Here is a 12,324-nt window from a genome sequence, read left to right on the forward strand (position 1 = left end):
CATCTTGAGTTCCAATATTTAGAAGAAAGGTGGTATATAACAACAACAACTAGCTGGACCAGGCGCAGAGCATCTGTGGCTCTAGTTCTCGGCCCCTCGTTCTCAGCCCTCCCTCCTCTAATGTTTTTTTCTCTGGCCAGCCACCTGGCCAACCACTCCCCTCCAGCTTTCTTCCCCTGCCACCACTTTCTTCACCCCTCTGGCTGCCACTTTCTTCAACCCCCACCACAGGTTTCCCCAGCACTGCTTTCTTCACCCCCCAGCCACCGCTTTCTCTCTCTCCCCACTGCTTTCCCTGGCACTGCTTTTTTCACACACACCTGCTGCCTTCTCACTTTCCCCAGCACTGCTCTCTTGCCCGTCGTCCATTTCTGCCTGTTTGCTTCCCCGCCCCCCACAGGCAGCTTGCTCGTGAACTCTCATGAGAGCTGCCACACATGGGATTATGTTTAAGAGATATAGCTAGCTAGCTAGCTAGCTAGATAATTAATATTCAAAATGACAGAAAGAACAAGACCCCTTAGGGTTATGTAATTCATATTAAAAGATGAAGAAAATGTTCTTTCCTAAAGACTAAAGTCACAGGGATGAGCACCTTTGAGAAGAAGAAAAATCTAGGCAAGGGTTTGGCCTACTAAAGCTTTCCTGTGGAATATCTGCCACAGGTGTGTCACTACAGGGTGGCAGTACCAGCCTGTGAGAGTTGGAGGAATGTTTTGATGGGCAGGGGATGACCTGCTGTCCTTACTTTGGGAAAGGGTGTATGCTCCCAGGTTTCACTTGTGTGTGAGCAAACTAGGTAGGAGGAGGAGGAGGGAGTCATTGTGTAAGGCAGGAGCTGGGTAGGGCAGCTCTTCCTTCTGTCTTCATTCTGTCTAGGTATGAAAGCCGAGTAGGAAAGCACTGTCCTACCCAGCACCTGGCTCAGACACGATCCTCCTCCTACCTAGTTGTTCGCTCACACATACATGAAAATTTGGAGCATGCACAGCTCCCAAACCTGGGTAGGACATTAGTCCTAACCTGTTTTCATTTGTATGAATGAATGGCCTTTATGTTTGCCACCTTAAGTTTCATCATGGAAGCAAAGCAGGCTAAAAATATAATAAATCTCTACAAGGTAAATGAACACTTGTAAAGCCATGCAGTAGACTTCATTAAACACTTGCCTCTTTCACAAGTAGCATGAAATGTCTCAAAAACACCCAGTGACTTACCTTTGTGCTTTCACAGGAGAGGAATTAATCCAAGTGGGTGCCTCGTTTTACCGGAACAATAATGAGTGCCACATCATAAATGACACCAGGTCAGAGTACGTATAGGGAAGTTCAAATCTGGAATGATAAAAACAACCTAAGTCTGTCATTGGCCTTTTCTGACACAAATATCTCACTTAGGGAGGAAGCACTTGTTAGTATATATTCTAGGCAATCTGTTATTAATTTCAACACAACAGCTGCACACTCATCTCATTACTGTATGTGCTTTGCTAAAACAGTTTGGTAAATATTTAACTTGGTAGATGCAGCTTTCAGTTGCAAGTATGAAGGGGTGAGAACACACACCTGGAAAAATCTTTGACCCATGTAAAGGCTGGTGAGCAGTCTCAAATTAGCAGAAAGTTCTGGCACTTTCCCAAAGCTGAGAAAAATGACTCATGGGTTTTGAATTTGACTAGCCTAGTAACTTTTACCCCAGAAATATCCATCCACAGTCCTGCCAGTTTACATGCAACTCATAATATCCAATGGATTTACAACACAGTGTATAATTATTGAAACTTGTTTATAAAAGGGGAAATGTTACAGTTAACTAATTTAGGTCTTCATAAAAAAAAATCTATAATCAATACATTCAAAACTCCAGTTGTACATTCATAGATGGTTCTGAAGTTTCATTACAGATAAACCGGTTTTCATCTGGTGAGGCAAAGTCTCCTCCATGTGGAGGCTTCTTGATACCACAGTGAACTTAACAGCTAACATGCTCATTGGTGTAGCTGATCAACTGGTGCTATGGCCACCAGCTGCCCACCAGCTGACCTTTGCTAGACGTATTGCTGGTTGTTGATCTTGGAGCTAATGGGAGCTAATAGTTAGGAGAGGGTGTCCTAATAGCTGGGGATCTCCCTGTGTTTTTTAAAGAAAAGCTCATTAGAACCTGGGACTTTTACACACAGCAGGCTTTACCACAAGTTTACGGGGAAGATTTATTGCGAACTCATTGTTTCCCAAAACCGTCACAAACAGTGGATTTTTTTTTACCCCATATATAAATTGGACTACACTAACATGCAGTGAAAAACCCAAATTGTGTGTGAACTGCTCCTCTATAACTTGCAGGGACTTTGGGGTAAATCTGGCAGATATGAGAATGCACCCCCTCCATTCCGGAGGAGGTGCGAGTTAAAGTGTGAAAAATTTCCTGGAGAAGGAACCATTTGAACTGGGATGGAATCAGATGTAACATTCAATAAGAAGGAAGTTACAATGGATTCTTAACCTGAAGTGTAAATCTAGCTTCCTCCAGGCTTTGCTATCTATCTATCTATCTATTCAATTTATATACCGCTTTTCATTAAAATAATCTCAAAGTGGTTTGCAATATAGTTAAAACAATACATAATTAAAATAAATATAAAAATAATCTTTATTTAACAATTAAAAAAGCTATATAAAACAATAAAACACAAAGCACAGAGCAAGCAGCAGAAGTAATAACTAATCTCATTTAAAAGCCTAGGTGAAGAGCTACGTCTTTACTTGTTTTCTAAAATGTGTGGGGGAAGCTAAGGAGTGAATGCCAGCCAGGAGAGCATTCCAAAGCCAGGGCGCTTTCCAGATTATACCCTATAACAGTGTCACTACATGCCTATTAAGTGTGCTTCCGTACTGCCAGTGTTTCGACAACACAGTCCCTGCACTGTCAGCAAGGTGCTGTTCACATTTCCGATGCCTTCTTTCAGGTTTTATCTTTGTGTTACAGTACTAAAACTCTGTTAAAAAAACCCAAAAACCGTGTTTTCCTCTTGTAGGATAGTTCACACACAAGTTAGAAAAGAGTGCTCCCCCAACTGGTGGCTTTGTGCAAAAACCATTATTTATGGTTTCAAGATGATTCTGCCAAGCCAAAGTAAACTACTGCTGAACAGTGGGTAATATGGAAAGCACCCAGGAGAACATTCCAGTTTGCATGATAGATATAACTGGATGGTTTTCAGCTATCTTTCCTTCCATGCTTCAGGTCCAACATTTACAGTTTGTTTTAAAGCTCTACATGTTAGTTTAATTAATTAATTAATTAATTAATTAATTAATTAAACATCCATCCTTCACCTTATAAACCCTTCAAACATTTAATTAAAAATGGCAAAACTGCTCCCGTGATGGAAAGAGGTGTCTTGCTAACATCATAGGTGCCACCATTGCTGGCTTTTGCTGTGAATTTGCAGAGCAAAATGGGGTGTTTTTTTAAATGCTTGGCCCCTGAAGAGGAAAATACTTCCTCCATCTTATTTATTCATTTATTTCTCTATGTAAACCACTTTGGAAACTTTTGTTGAAAAGTGGTGTATAAATATTAGCAGTGTATAAGTATTTGTTGCTGTAGTAGCTTCAGCACTTGATGGCTCTTGGATGAATGTGTGAATGCATTTCTTTGAAAAGTGTTGCATTCGAGGTGTTATGAGACTATGGGTTGCTGGGATGGTAGGTATGCTAACCTGTCCTAATCTCACGGGCACACACCCTCACACACACACCTAGTATGCCTTCCTGCTGCACAATTACTCATGCATTCAAATAGTATTTCATCCGTGCGTTGAAGGGCGGTTCAGATGAACATACCCTGTGCAATTAGGCAGTTGTACACCAGATATGGGGGAGATACGTGCACCCCTGGTCCTCCTTCGTCAGGTGGATATATCATTCAAACCGGCCCACTATGAGGGTTCTAACTGTGGTGTTTGACCTGTGATTCTTTATTCACACAATGAGTTGCCACAATGTGGCAATTACCAGGAGATGAGCATTCATGTGTTAGCCAGCCCTTAATTTGCGAGTGATTACACAGACAAAGAGCTACTTCACACATAGATCCATCCAAAAACTAACTGGACCACGGGAGCCTGTCAGTTAGCAGTTCTATCCATCAACAATACTGATGTTTTGTTGGAGCAGGCACAGTTGTGTCTGTAAGTAAGTGATATCAAACATTTGTATCATGCAGACTTGACACTATCAAAGTGTTGTTAGCAGTGTTGTTTCCATGGAGCTGGTCCACACAGGCATATTTTTCAGCTGATTTACTGCAGGTGAAACTCAGACTAAGTTAGTCATGAGTAGACCCTAAATCCTATTGAAATTAATGGGCATTAAGTTAGATGAATTTGTCTCATTGATTTGCATGGTGCTTAGTCATAACTAACTAGTTTGGATGTTGTCCATTGCTTTTCAGTGGAATCAGCCGAAACATTAAGCTGCCAAATAAAAAATAAAATAAAAAATCAAAAATAAAGTGTTGAGAAATCAAGTGATCTACATACCCAGCTGTAATGTAATATTTTTTTATTGTATCAATCATTAGTTGCAAGATTTTTTTCAAGCTGCCAAGTCAATGCAGCTTTCACCTTCCACTTTTTGTAAAATGCTCAGTTAGACAATCAAATAAGGTACTTTCCAAAATGGATCAGTTTTAGGTGTTCCTATTGGTTCCACAGTAAGGATTACATGCTATAAACCTGCATAGGAAAGGAGATAAACTGATGAACCATGGAGACGGGGGTGGGGTATTACTGAAAAAAGAATCCCCTCCAAGTTCAACTGAGCCCTGGACTTAGTTTTCTTATTATTGGAAGGGAGAATGATGATGATGATGATAAAAATAATAAATCAACTTTGTCTTGAATGGATTGTGGATCAAATAGTGTGCTATTTAGATGCTGAAAATCACTGTTCCCTATCAGTGCCTATCAGACAAACAGCAGAGCAAGTATACAGTAAAATCAGCCTCTGACAGAGCCTAGGCGAAGTACTGCCACATAAGATTTCCATGCCAGCTCAGCCAAAATAGAATGGCAGCAATCAATAAGAGTGGCCATTAAGGAAGTGGATGTCAGTAAGGCCATGTTGTACTACAATCAAGCAGAAACTGAATAAGAGCAAACAGCAGGAAAGGGAAAGAGCAAATGAAATAATGTAATTCAAAATAGAAAAGGTCACATAAGCAGTTTCAGCTCCAGATTGTAAGTGACAGAATCATTATTTAGAGAAGGAAAAGAAGAAGAAGATTTCTTGTTACAGTGACAGTAGTAGAAGCAGATGACAAAACCTGGTTACCTTTTGAGGATAATGTGCTTTGCATGCAGAAACTGCTAGATTCAATCCCTTGTATCTCCAGGTAAGCTTGAGAAATATCTCTGCCTGAAACCCCAGGGAGCTTCTGCTTCTCAGTGTAGACAATACTGATCTAGATGCATCCGTGGTCTGATTAAATATAAGGCAGCATCCTATGTTCACGGGTTCTCCCAGATGATGAGTGACACTTGCACAACTGAAACATTCACAGATTTATTTGAATGTAAGCACCATTTTGCCTTTACATCAGGCAAAGGTTAGAGTTACTGACCCACCAAGATGAATCTAGCCCAATAGATTTGTATTATGGCCTGCTAGCTGCTTAGCAACTTCTCTCTGCCAAAGTGACTGATCAAGTCCCTGGTGGAGAGCCAGCCACCACATACCTGGTGGTGAGCTGCAGTAAGCCTTATGGCTCACAGGCAGTGCAGGCCTGTTGTACAGGATGATCTTTCTGGCAGAAACCCTGTGGAAGCTGCCTCTTCCCCCATCCTGCTGGGACAGTACAATGGTTCAACTCTGCAGTCAGAGCAGTCCGTTTCTTATGATAGGAAAGTGAGCATGCCATTCTCATTCACACATTTCACATTTAAACTCCCCGAAAACCCCCTCTGCTGAATTTCAGTTTCAGACAAGATCAGAAATGAAAGAAAGTATGAAGCCTCTGTACTAGAAGACCTGGAAATGGAAGGAAGTGCTAGGCCATGATGGAGGTTCTCAGCGGCAGCCTGCGGCTGAAAAGGAGTTCTCTCTGGCATCTGGGTAAAATGATCTGGGCAATTTCCACACACAAACGGGGGTTTTTTTGGGGGGGTGGGTGGGTCAGGGGGGTCAATGATATATTATTGCTAGATCTGTTCTACAATTGCATATTATTATGTCTATCTTTGTTAGCAGAAATGTGCTGTTTTGTAGTTTGGGAGGAGGATAGCTGCAGCACTAGGGTCATAGGAAGGCTGGCAGAGGTCCTGGGACAGGATGAGAGGGTGTCCCCCCACCTGCCCAGGCCTGTTGCCCCCTGCTAGGCCTGCCCCTCACTGCTGCCTCCTCTTCCTCCTCCGCTAGGCCTGCCCCCCTGGCTGCCGTCACTGCCTCTGCTACCAGGCCTGCCAGTCTCTGTTGCCAGGCCGACTAATCCACACTAGCCACACCCTTCCGATGGTGTCAGAACGTTGACACAGGTGGCATATTCAGGGTCAGGCAGGGTGAGTCACCAGAGCCCCCAGGGTTCTTCTCCAAGCCTGACATGGGAGAAATTACATCCCTGCTCAAGGGTGCTGCTAGCTCTTTGGGCCTCCCTGACAGGAAGGTTAGCCCATTTCATCTTCCTCCTCCTCTTGGAGCATCAGGCCCATCCTTTTTCTCCTGCCACCTTCATTGTTGCTGCTCTGAGGGAGGGAAGGGGAGGTCATAAATATATGCTTATATATACACATTTGTGTACCAGAATTGCTACACATAATACTTTTAAAAAAGGGAACTCAGCAAGGTAGGGGGATGAAATTGAAACAGGGTATCCCCTATCTTGGCAGTTTCACTAAAGACCAGCGAGAGGAGAAAGGGTAAAGGAAACGAGAGGGCTGGCAGGTGGCTAGTGATGCAAGGAGGCAGAGCAGCACATGATTACTTGCTGCATCACTGACCAGTCATCCATACCAGGTAAGGAAATTGTGTTAGTTCACACCAGAGAGAGTTGTGCTGTAACTGAAGAGTGGCATATACATATTCTTAAATAAAATACAATTATGTTTAAAGCACTATGAAAAGTGAGCACTCGGCAGGTGGGAGAGAAAAGGAAAAGCAGCAGGGAAAATATGGGGAAGATATGTTTGGATTCTCAGTACAAAGTTGCATCAATAACAGAAAGAAAGATGGGTGTGGTGGAAGCAGGCATGGTTGGCAATGAAGCAGAATTCGATGCCATTTCCCATATATGCACAGTAACAGCATTCAGACTAAATTATGCCTGAGCAGTCCTATTGAAATTAAGTAGCCTTATAGAATAACTCCTGAGTGGTAGTATTGAGTAGCTTAATCTGGATTTTGCTTGGTGAGCCATTTTCTGGACAAAGTCTGTAGCCATTTTAACAATAGGTCTGATATTGTACAATTTTTTTGAAAACTAGCAGAGGCCATGCCTCCCTCCCAGAGTGTGGAGACCCCAATCTGGATCAAGACTGTGGTGTGGGCAGAATCGCCTTCTCCACACTCTCCTTTTCCAGATTATTAGCCTTCCCTTTCAAGGCTACCTAGAAAGCAAAACAAGCAGACTAGGGCCAAAGAACATGATCAACATAATATATAAGTTTGACCCTACATGTCAGGGAGCTGAGATCACTATTCTATCCAAATGTGAATGTGAAGTTTTTTTCCCTTTCAAAAGAATGAGTGGGAAGCCACCAGTTTGAATCTGGGTAGAGAAAGACATTTTGGATGTTTGTGAACTAGATAGAAAACAGGAACCTCAACCACATATCCAGGGATTGTATGAATTGCTCCTGGAAGTGAAACAACAAAGAGCTATTGAAACCTGAATGGAACGGTGCTAACTTGACTGCTATTTGATACTACAGCAATAACCATTTCTTAGATTTTAAATGAGATGAATAGAATAGCTGCCTGTGGAATCTTTCTATTAATAGTATGAGACTGATTAAATTAGAACTGGAAGCAGATTGTTGACAGAGATGGCTATATGAAAGCTACCATGGAAACGCAGAGGTCAGTATTCCATCAACAGCTGAAGGAAGCTTTTCAGCTATGTTAGGAATAAGAGCTGTGAAGAATGAAATAAAACTGAATTTGCCAAGCTGTTCATGTGTGTAACTTAAGTTGCTGATGTCTCTAGCAGATTCTGATTAGTAAAAACTAATGCTGTCAACTGATAATAACTTATTGTTTGTCCTTGAACCAATTGGTCAATCAATTAACAATTACATTTAAATTTGCCTTAATCTAAAACCTCAGTATAGGAGCTTTTTTTTTTTTTTTTTTTGAAATATTGAGCCTCTTCTCATTATTAGTGAGAAGGGCTAGAGGGGAATGTAGGTCAAGCTTACCTTCCCTGCAGACAATTGACCAAGCGATGCTGGGCGTGCTCCCCATGCACCCACCCCTGTGCGACAAGGCAGCGGGGAGGGTTGGAGGCCAGGATGTGTCATTGCAGCCCCCAGAACTACCAGGATTCACTGCGCAAGTGCTCGGTGCATCCTGGGGATCCCCCTCCCCTCCCCTCCGTGGGTTCCCCACAGTGTGTCAGCCACAGTTGCCACATGAGCAAAAAAAAAAAAAAATGAGGTTAAGGGAGAGCTCGCTCCCTTAACCTCATTTTAAAGGCTGGCTTCACAGGCGTATTTGCCACCATGTTGCTGCTGGGATCAGGCCTGATCCCAGTGGCTCACATGTGTGTGCAAAAATGGGCTGGGCTCCCTCAGTCCGTTTTTGCATGCATGTGTGAATAGCCTCATTGAATGGAACTGCAGGAATTGCACTGAATTGTACTCCAAACCAGCTCTGATGCCTGAGTATACACTATCCACAGTTGTTAGGCCAGTCTACAACCTCAGACTCTGAAAGTCCTGCCCCAAGGTTGAGGCCGCAAAGTCTGTGCCATTCATGATTAGAAAGCAACAATAGCCGTTTGATTCTCCTAGAGCCTGGAATTACAATCCACACCTACCTTTTAGAGATACTGAAGGAAATGCAAGATGTTTTAATTAAAGACAAAGTTGCTATCCCTTGTAAGAAGGGAAAATAATCCTTTTCCTTTTTCATCCTTTTCAAAGATTATCCTATCACAACTTAGTCTAAAAAACAAACCCAGCAAGCCCTTAATTCACAGACCCACTGATTGAAATTACGTCTCACTGATTTAACCAACTAAAGCTTTAGTTGATTAATCTGCCAATTAAACTGATTAAAGCTTGCAGTTTTAGTGAAAGCTCAGATAAATTTCTGTGTAAGTTGTTCTGTGCTCAAGGAAGGAATCTCTGGAGTATTTGTGGTGTAAATGTTTGTAGAGCTCAAATGACAATACAGGCAAATAAACAAGTACATTTGAATGAGTTTAAAAATTGTTAGTATTCCATTTTAATAGTGCAGCTTTCATGAAAGAGCAGCTGTCGTCTTCCTCAACTTCAAATGAAACTAATTTGTTGTTAGAAGTCTGAATTGTATCTCATCTTACCTCTCTGAGAAGTGAGACAGGTTGCAATACAGATTTCTTGTAGGAAACAGTCTGATTCTCTCTGTATTTCATTTCTACATTCTTTCTTAGATCTGCACATCTTGTGACTAGGGGTGTACATGAATTGATTTTTTTTGTTTCAATTTGTACCTGAATCAAAACACCCCCAATTTGTTTTGGGTCTGAATCTGCCCCACCCCAACCCATGGGGGTGGTTAGCACCCTCGCTCTGGGCCACCCCAGCACCCCCCAAGTGCAGTTATGGGGCTGCTGAAACCTCCATTCTTCCCTATGGAGAAAAACCTTAAAGCCACTTGTGGGGTGCTGGGGTGGCCCAGAGTGAGTGGTGGTCTAGTGCAAAGAGGGTGCCAACCACCCTGATGGGTTGCTAACCCATGGGGTACTGGGTTTTGTTGTTTCTGAAGTGTTCTGAGTGTAGATTCTTTGGTAGCATATTATATTTTCAGTGACAAACCATGAATCCACTCTCATTGCTAACCTTAAAGACACATACACTTCAAAAATCACTAAAAATCAGCCCTTTGTTCAATTCCGTTCAAATAATTCTGATAGCTTCCTTGCCCCACTTGGGCACTACCACCCACCACACTCTGCTCTAGGCCACCCCTTAGCTCCCGACGTGAAGCTATACATTTGCTGACACCTCCATGCTTCGTTATGGAGAAAAACCTTAAAGACACATAAACTTCAAAAATCACTTAAAAATCAGCCCTTTGCCCAATTCCTTTCAAATAATTCTGATAGCTTCCTTGCCCACCCTGGGAACTATCACCCACCACACTCCGCTCTAGGACACCCCTTTCCGCCGACGTGAAGCTATACATTTGCTGCAATCCTAATTATTCCCTATGAGGAATTCAAAAATAATTTTAAAATTCACCAATAATTAGAGGAGTGTCCAATTGCCTTGGGGTTTTGGGGGTGGTAGGCACCCCTGTCTGTCTACCACCCACCCCACATTTGTGCCCCTAGGTGTTCTACAATAGGGGATATGGGCTGGTCCCATTATACTCTATGAGAAAAATAATTAAAAATATTTCAAATATTCATAAAAAATCATAGAGGTGTCCGATTGCTTCAGGGTTTGGGTGGTTGTTGGCACCCATGGGTGCTACACAATAAAGAATAATGGGCTGGTTTGAGTCCCATTATACCCTATGAGAAAAAAATAAAAATAATTTTCAAAAATTCATAAAAAATCGTATGGGTGTCTGATTGCTTTGGGGTTTGGGTGGTAGGTAGCCATGGGTGCCAGCTACCACCCCACCCACATTTGGAGGTCTGAACCAGTTCAAACCAGTTCAAACTAGTTCGAATCAAACCACCCCCTGGTTCGGTTTGAATTCGAACCTGCAGCTCGAACCTGATGGCTGGTTCGGTTCGAATTCGAACCTCTGAACCACCCTGGTTCTGATTCAAACTGGTTCGCACATCCCTAATTATGGGCACAGAGGGCTGGAGGACAGGCTTCTGTTTGTTTTTTTTAAATGCACCCCCCCCCACGAAAAACCTTAATTGTTTTTTAAAACCATGAGGCTACACTACCCTTCTAACCACCTACTAGTACTAGCTAACGGGGATCCCTCACACAGACAGTACCCCTGTTTAAACTTCTTTTAAACAAAACAAAACACAACTTTTAAAATTCAATTGTAACCCAAAACCTCCATCCAGAACAGGAAAAAAACCCCAAGAACACAATTCCAGAGGTGTGTGTGTGTGTGTGTGTGTGTGTGTGTGTGTGTGAGAGAGAGAGAGAGAGAGAGAGAGAGAGAGAGAGAAATGGGTACTCAGTCTAGGGATTCACCCATATTGTGTCCAGTTGTCCATTTCTATGGTCTTGTCTCTGAGTCTACTCTTTCTTCTTCAATCTCCTTCTCTTTCTTCAGTCTTCTGATTGGGGGTGGGGGCTGGGGCAAAAACCTGGAAAATCTGGGGGGAAAGGGGGTGGCTGGCCACAGGGGCAGTTATTCTCTCAGCAGCAGGAAGGGGCTGAAAAAAGAATTTTCTTTTCTTGAATCAGCAGCAGGAACAAAAAAGCAATGCAGCAGAGAATCTATTCCAGGCTGGTATGCAGCAGGGGCAGGCAGGCTGGGTGGCAAGGCAGGCTGGGCTCAGGCTGGCAAGGCAGAAGGCAATAGGCAAGGCAAAGCAAAGCGCGTGCTCGCTCTCTCCTCCCACAAGGCAGAAAGGCAGAATGGTGGCTTCTGCCTCTTTAAATCTAATTGAAAATCCCTCCTTGAACTCCCCTCCACCCTTGCCCCTTCTTCGACCCTTCCCCTGGCCGATGTGGGGTCAGTCAGCAGTGGCAAGAGCCAAAAGAGCCAATCTGGAACCATGAGGGAATCGTCAGCAGATCAGCCCATGCTTTCGTTCATCAATCTGAAGCTTGGAAGGGTGGGAAATTCAAAACAACATCAAAGCACAAAATGGAGACTACACAGAGATCACCACAAAATGGAGGTCCGAAACAACAAAACATTTGGTTCCAAAATGTGGGCGATTTGTTTTGGAGCCGAATCTTGCTGGGCTTGCAGAGGGGCAATTTGTTTTGTATACAAATCTCCTGAAACACGTAGATTCAGGTACAGATCATTCTGTACCCAAAATGTTTTGCACATCCCTACTTGTGACCCACGGAGCCTAATGCAGCTCATCAGTCATCTGTGGTAGCTCAGCAAGAATGGATAAACCTCCTGTTTTTGCTATCTGCTAAGAAGTCTAAAATTGGGGTGCTGGTGGCCACAATTCCTGACTCATGGA

General features: G+C 43.0%; 1 protein-coding gene across 1 annotated transcript in view; it reads right to left on the reverse strand.

The window, feature by feature from the left end:
* Positions 1 to 5,878, reverse strand: part of PALMD (palmdelphin) — a 95,407-nt gene extending 89,529 nt beyond the window's left edge. Inside the window, exons 1-2 of the mRNA XM_053248078.1 lie at positions 5,337 to 5,878; positions 1,218 to 1,334 (exon numbers count right to left, since the gene is read on the reverse strand). The gene's annotated coding sequence lies outside the window, so the exon portion shown is untranslated. The remainder of the gene's footprint in view (positions 1 to 1,217; positions 1,335 to 5,336) is intronic.
* Between the last annotated feature and the right edge of the window lie 6,446 nt (positions 5,879 to 12,324).

Source organism: Hemicordylus capensis, chromosome 4 (assembly GCF_027244095.1).
Source record: "Hemicordylus capensis ecotype Gifberg chromosome 4, rHemCap1.1.pri, whole genome shotgun sequence".
Classification (NCBI taxonomy): domain Eukaryota; kingdom Metazoa; phylum Chordata; class Lepidosauria; order Squamata; family Cordylidae; genus Hemicordylus; species Hemicordylus capensis.